General features: G+C 43.6%; 1 pseudogene; it reads right to left on the bottom strand.

The window, feature by feature from the left end:
- Positions 1 to 5,778: 5,778 nt before the first annotated feature.
- LOC142439622 (cyclin-dependent kinases regulatory subunit 2 pseudogene) lies at positions 5,779 to 6,017 on the bottom strand (annotated as a pseudogene).
- Between the last annotated feature and the right edge of the window lie 1,703 nt (positions 6,018 to 7,720).

Here is a 7,720-nt window from a genome sequence, read left to right as displayed (position 1 = left end):
TGTCATTGATCCCAGGGAGCAGATCCCAGGCTTGTAAAGGTGCACTCACCAGGCGTAAGTGTACATTGGCAGATATCGGGGTGTCGCTCTGCAAGGGGAATGGTCTTATGGATGCTGTAGAAGCTCTTTTAAGGCATCTCTCCCTCCTAGTAACACTCCGCAGTTCCCGTTTAGAGAGCTTGTGACAGCTCACCCTGGGTTTTCTTTCTTTTCTTTCTTCCTGTGCTTTCTTTCAGAATGTGTCCTGAACCAACCACCTGTCTGAGCAGTCAGGTTGAACTCAAGGATCATGACCACATTAGGGTCACAGAGTATGGCCAGAAGATGCTTTTTGGGGAAGGGCCAGGTGTCAACATGCCTTCTTGCTTCTTCTGTATATTTCATATGCCCAGTGTATTTTTAAGGAGCTATGGTAGCCCAGTGATTAAAAAAAACCAATAAGCTATTCCCCAAAACATTAGTGATTTGACCCCGGCAGCTGCTCTGTGGGAGAGGATAGGGCTGTCTATTTTCATTACAGCTTGGAGACCTTATGAAGCAGCACTGTTATGCCCCACAGGTTAGCTATGAGTTGGAAACAACTTGATGGTCATGAGCTTGATTTTGGGGGTGGGGTGGGGTTGGTGTCTTTTTAATAGCACTCATCTGTCAGTTTGCAGTACTGTGGTGACGGTGATGTGGTGACTGTAATGTGGTGACTGTAATGTGGTGACTGTACTGTGGTGACGGTGATGTGGTGACGGTGATGTGGTGACGGTAATGTGGTGACTGTACTGTGGTGACGGTACTGTGGTGACGGTAATGTGGTGACTGTACTGTGGTGACGGTAATGTGGTGACTGTAATGTGGTGACTGTAATGTGGTGACGACTGTATGTGGTGACTGTACTGTGGTGATGGTAATGTGGTGACTGTAATGTGGTGACTGTATGTGGTGACTGTACTGTGGTGATGGTAATGTGGTGACTGTAATGTGGTGACTGTATGTGGTGACTGTACTGTGGTGACTATACTGTGGGTACTGTAATGTGGTGACTGTAATGTGGTGACTGTAATGTGACTGTACTGTGGTGACTGTACTGTGGTGACGGTAATGTGGTGACTGTACTGTGGTGACGGTAATGTGGTGACTGTAATGTGGTGACTGTAATGTGGTGACGACTGTAATGTGGTGACTGTACTGTGGTGACTGTAATGTGGTGATGGTAATGTGGTGTGGAAGCCGGAACCTGTGCCACTGTACATCACATATCAGCGGAGCCACCATGGTAAATAGGTTTCACAGTGAACAGGAGCTTCCAGACTAAGGACGACTAAGAAGACTAGGTTACCTATTTCTGAAAATCAGCCAGTAAAACCCAATTGATCCAAGAATATTGTCTGACACTTGGACTCGCTTGTTTTGGAGGAGTCATCAGGGGAGACTGGTTGCTGGAGAAGGACATGCGTTTGGCAATGTGGACGGAAACCCTCCATGCGACAGACTGACTCCAACAATGGACTCGGACATAGCAATAATCCTGGAGATAGTTGGACACATGGCCGGATTCTATGGCAGTTAAACAACAACAATGCATTTTCATAAACCATTCTGGAATCAGAGGTCCTCGAAAACCCCCATTGTCTCTCATTTCCATTTTCCATGAACGTTTTGAAGATGTCTCATCTTTCTGTGTCCTGTGCGTTCTTAAGGAGGTGCTGCGGTGTCATAATGGGTTATGCACTGGCTTGATAACCGCAAGGAAGACGAGGCTTTCCATTCTCTAAAGACTTACCGTCTCAGAAACCCACAGGGGCAGTTCTGCCTTGCCAAGTAGGGTCCCTCTGAGTCAGAATGGACTCAGAGGCAGTGAGAATGTATTCCCATGAGCCCCGGGGTTACCATGCTTAAGCACTTGGCTGCTAGGCAAAAGGTTGGCTTTTCAAACTCATCCAGGGGCTCCGTGGAAGAAAGACCTGGTAACTTGCGTCCATAGAGATGACAGCTCAACATTTTATGGGACACTCTTACCTGACACCTGGGGTGTCCGTGAGTAAAACATGGACTGAATGGCGCCCAACATCAACCACGCTGATTCTCATGGAGTCCTTGGGTGGTGCAAGTCCTTAATGCACTCGACTATTAACTGAATGGTTGGAGGTTTGTTTTCATTCATAAGCAAGGCCTAGAGATCTACGAGTGAACACACAAGCAGTGGAAGCCCCCTGGAGCGCAGCCCTTCTCCAGCCTGGGGTCTTCTCGGTGGTAATTCATTATACATTTTCATGTGGCCCCTGATTTCTCCGAGGTGCTTCCTTGAGTCTGGGATGCTTTGCAAGCCTGGATGTAGCCTGAGGAGATCAGTCCTTAAATAAATGATCTCCACAGATTGGAAGAAGCCTGAAATTAAACCTTGCTGTTTAGGAGAGGGATAAAGCAGCCCTGCGAGGAGTGAGGAGCATATGTGAAGTCTGGCCACTTACCGCATTTTGTCTTTGTGCTTGTTTGATTCTCTTTGACCTTCATCTGCTCCAATGTTTCTTATTGTAGAAGCTACCCTTTCTTAGTCTAGACCGCAACATCTCAAGCTCTGGAAAGTGATTACACTTATATGTATGCTTCTTCACTGAAGGGAAAAGAAACCTATATTTTCCACCAAGCCAATGGCTACCTACCTCGAATACTTTGGCCCTGTCTGCACTTCAGAACATTGGGTTCCTTCACCGCCTGTGTCAGGAAAAACAATGAGTATTTTGAATCTTGTGGAATGATTTCTCTGGCCATAATGGTGTGCTTATGAATGATCTCATTCTATGAATACAAAATGACACCCCATCTCCCAGTTGAGTGTGTTACCTAATTTTGTTTGATTTCCGGAACACCAATGTTGTTATGCGCTCTTGGGTCAGTTTTGACTCACAGTGACCTGTGTTCAACAGGACGAAGCACTGCCTGGTCCCACACCATCCTCACCATTGTTCCTCTCTTTCAGCCTGTTGCTGCAGTCATTGAATCAACCTATCTCACTGAGGGTCTTCCTGAAAAAATTATTTTCTTGCTAATTGTCTACTTTGCGAAACACATGTTCTTCTCTAGGGATTGATCCGCCCTAATAACATGTGGTCATTAGTTGTGACCCATTGAAATGTTTCAGAAAGCCAAAGAAGCACTGGAAGCACTCACTTGTCTGCTCCATGAAATTGGGAAGACGGCTGTTGGCCAAGTGACTGGGAGAGATCTATATTTATCCCCATTCCGAAGAAAGGTGACCCAACAGTATGCTCAGACTATAGAATGATATCATTGATATTGCATGCAAATCATTGATATCTCACACAAGTAAAATTTGGCTCAAGATCATCCAACAACACTTGTAGCGGTACATGGAGAGGGAACTGCCCGAAGTTCAGGCCAAATTCCAAAGAGAACGTGGAAAAAGGGATCTCATTGCTGATGTCAGATGGTTCTTGACTCAAAGCAGAGAATACCAGGAAGAGGTTTACTTGTGCTTCATTGACTATGCAAAGGTATTTGAGTGGACCATAAGAAAGTGTGGATAACCTTGAGGCAAATGAGAATTCCAGGGCTCTTCTTTGTGCTTATTTTGAACTTGTACATGGATCAAGAGGCAGTTTTGTGAACAGAACAAGGGAATACTGCATGGTTTAAAATCAGGAAGGGCGTGCGTCAGGGTTATATCCTCACACATTACTTGTTCCATCTCTGTGCTGAACAAATCATCAGAGAAGCTGGATTATATGAAGAAGAGTGTGGCATCAGGATTGGAGGAAGCTTCCATGTGCAAATGACACAACTTTCCTTGCTGAAAGTGAAGAGGACTTGAAGCACTTGCTGATGGAGATCCAAGATTGTGGCTTTCAGCATGGATGATAGCTCACTCTAAGGAAGACCAAAATCCTCACACTGGACCAATAGGTAACATCATGGTAGATGGTGAGGAGGTTGAAGTTGTCAAGGATTTTGTCTTGCTTGGATCCACAATCAATGTTCCTGGAAGCAACAGTCAGATCAAAAGTCGCCTTGAATTAGGCAAACCTGCTACACAAAACCTATTTAGAGTATTAAAAAGCAAGGATGTCACTTTGAGGACTAAGATTTGCCTAACTCAAGCCATAATATTTTCCATTGCATCATATACATGTACAAGTTGGACATTGAATAAGGAAGATCATAGAAGAATAGATGCATATGAATTGTGGTGCTGGAGAAGGATATTGAAAGTACCATGGACTGCTAAAAGGACAAGCCGATCTGTATTGGAAGAAGTAAGGCTATAGTAGTGCTCCTTAGAAGCTTATTGTCAGGAGAGACCAGTCCCTGGAGAAGGACATTATGCTTGGTAAAGTGGAAGGGCAGAGAAAAAGAGGAAGGCACTTGACGAAATGGTTTGACACAGTGGTTGCATCAATGGGTTCAGGCATAGGAACAATTGTGAGGATGGCACAGAACTGTGAAGGGTTTTGTTCTGTTGTGCACAGGGTCACTATGGGTCAGAGTCATTTGATGGCACCAAACAACAACAACAACAACAAAAACATCGCTTCTTGGCCCTGTGGCTAAGCATTCTGACTAACTTCTTCCAAGGCAGATTTATTGTTCTGGTAGTCTATGGTATATGGCATATCCTTGATCAACACTGTAATTTAGAGGTATCAACTCTTCTTTTTCATTTATTATTAAGTTTTTCTAGATATATGAAATGACTGAAAATACCCTGGCTTGTAGGGTGCGGTATAGTACTGACAAAATGCACAACATTCCTCCAGTTCTTTAATGCTCCCCCACTCCCACTATCATGATCCCAGTTCTATCTTACAAATCTGGCTATACTGAAGCATGTACATCGGTACAGATAAGAGCTCTGGAAACAAGGAGTCCAGGACTGATAACCCCCGTAGGAACAGTAATGAGGGTAGCGATATTATCAGGGTAGGGGAAAGGTGGGAGAGAAGGGGAGAAAGGGGGAACCTAAAGCAATGGTTGATATATAACACACCCCCAGCCACCACCACCATCCCAAAGAGGGGGATAAACAACAGAAACATGGGTGAAGGGAGACAGAGGGTGGTGTTAAGATATGAAAATAAAATAATTTATAATTTATCAAGGGTTCATGAGAGTGGAAGGGTGGGGTAGAGAGGGAAAAAATAGGAGCTGATACCAAGGGCTTAAGTAGAAAGAAAATGTTTTGAAAATGATGATGACAACCTATGCACAAATGTGCTTGATACAACTGATGTATGGATTGTTACAACAGCTGTAAGAGCACCCAAGAAATATATATAATTTTGAAAATGTCCTGAAGGTGACACATTAAAGAGGTTTTTTTGCATCAGGTTTTCCCACTGCGATAAATTCTTTGATTACATGGTGGCTGCTTCTATGGTAGTTGACTGTGGACTCTGGTAACATGAAATCCTTGACAGCTTTAATCTTTTCTTCCTTTATTATGTTGTTGATTATTGGACCAATTGTGAAGATTTTTGTTTTGTTTAGTAACAAATGAAACAGAAACTTTATTATAAACAAAAGTAACAAGGTCAAAATCCAACAGGCAATTTACTTACCCTAAAAAAAAACCTAAGGAAATTATGTCTGAAACACCTTATAGTAATCTCAGTTACATTTAACCGAGCTTTGTTGCTGTGAAGAATACAGCTCATGCACAGGCGTGGACGGATGATTTGTACATTTTCAAGCATTCGCCGAATGCTATACCACATATACACATAAACATTAAACTTGGAGAAGATTTAATTGAACATCCCTATATAATCTTCAGTTTTGTGGCTCTTTTGGAAGCAGTTGTCTAAAGAGAAGAATATGTGGTTCTGGCTCATGAATCGTGTAATGTACTCAGCCTAGACTGGTTGAACACTAAGTCCTTGCACGCCTCTTCAGATTTTTAGATGGGTTTTGGGTACTTGCTTGGAAAGTTCTCTCGGTAACTTGACATGCCGGTACTCATAACGCTCATCGAAAGATTTGTTCAAATAGTATATTTGCTTGTGAGCCATCTTGCCAGCAGTGCAGTTGGACAGGTAGGTAAGAAAGGTATGGAGTAGTAACAGCAGCACAGAAGTGCCCGGCAGGTGTCAGCAACCATGCAGCTTGATTTTTGTGTTCTTTAAATTGAGGGATAACCCATCCTGCTGGTTGTTGTCTTTGGTCTTCACCAGTAAGTGCTTCAAGGCCTCTTAGCTTCCAACAAGCAAGAGTGGTCACACTGCAGGTTGTTAATCAGTCTTTTCATATAATCCAGATACTTTGATTACTTGTTGAGAATACAGTTTAAATGAGTGTGGTGAAAGGATGTAGCCTCAACACACACCTTTATTTATTTGAATCCATGCAGTATCGCCAGGGCCTGTGGACAGGTTCTGAATGAGCACAATTAAGTGTCCTTGAATTCCCATATTTTTCAAGGCTATCCATAGTTTGTTATGATCCACACTGCCGGATGCCTATGCAGAGTGAATAAAACACAAGTAAACATTTTCCTCACTTCCAACCAAGACCCACATGACATCAGCAGAGACATGGTGTGAAAGGAAGCTAAAGGGCAGGCAGAAATCAGAGGATGGAGGGCCGCAGCTTCCAAATGTGATCAGTGCACCCCCAGCATTGCCTAAACCCCTTTCAGGAGGTAGGCAATGGCAAAGAGACTTTTAATAATCACACCAAGGTGGGATTTATCTTTCCTGCCCTTATGGCGCAACACAATTGTGGGTACCACGGATGGAGCCTTAGCACAAATCAAGACTTTGTGGGAGTCAATGTGTTCTTCACCCTGCCCATTTGGAATAACAATAAAAGGCTCATTTCACTTGAGGATGGTTGTCTCAAGAACAAGCACAGGTTCAGTTGAGTTGCAAGCTAACCTAGCTGCTTTTCTTGTCTCCCACACTGACCTGGTGTTTTCCAGATGGCCAATGTGATGGTGCACAAGCATTCAGGGGTGAAAGATTCATTCTAAGGCATGGCAGTTGTTATTAGCTGCCCTTGGGCAGGACCCTGACTCATGTACAGAGGAACACACTCTCCCTGGCCCCGCACGATTCCCATGATCAGCTAAGGACTGGATTGTTATGTTCCTAGGGTGAATGAGTTATGCGACCTTTTGCCTTGGTTCTGTGAAAGCGAAAACAAAAACAAATTTCTTTTCCCCTGGAAGATTTCCACGTTGCCCCCACCCCCCAGAGTCCTGAGGAGTTATTTTCAGTTACTCATGGGGAAAAAACCAGTCTCAGCTGGTAAAAAAAAACAAACCTGCCAGGCAATATGCAAATAGATAGAGCCATTTGTGAGGTGAGCCCTCAGTTCAGTTCAGTGAGGGGATTGGTTAGTCATTATACATAGTGAGTAAAATACAATAAAACGTTTTTTTTTTAAAAGGCAACAACTAAACAACACAATGAACTTAATGTCGGTGAATTGTAAGGGGAAGAATGTTGAAATAGCGAATGCTTTGTTATACACACAAAGTTCGCTGCTTTTGAGTCAGTTTTCACTGTAGGACAGTGTAGAACTGTCCCCATGTGTTCCCAAGGCTGTGAATCATTATGGGAGCAGAAAGCCTAATCTTTCTCTCATGGGGCAGCTGGTGGTTTTGAACTGTAGCTTTTGTGGTTAGCATCCGGACGTGTAACTCACTACACCAGCAGGGCGCATTCTGTATATGCAAGGAAACTTCACAAAGTTTCTGGAAACTTTTCATCAT

Source organism: Tenrec ecaudatus, chromosome 2 (assembly GCF_050624435.1).
Source record: "Tenrec ecaudatus isolate mTenEca1 chromosome 2, mTenEca1.hap1, whole genome shotgun sequence".
In the NCBI taxonomy this organism is placed as follows: Eukaryota; Metazoa; Chordata; class Mammalia; order Afrosoricida; family Tenrecidae; genus Tenrec; species Tenrec ecaudatus.
This window is presented reverse-complemented; position numbering and strand designations above follow the sequence as displayed.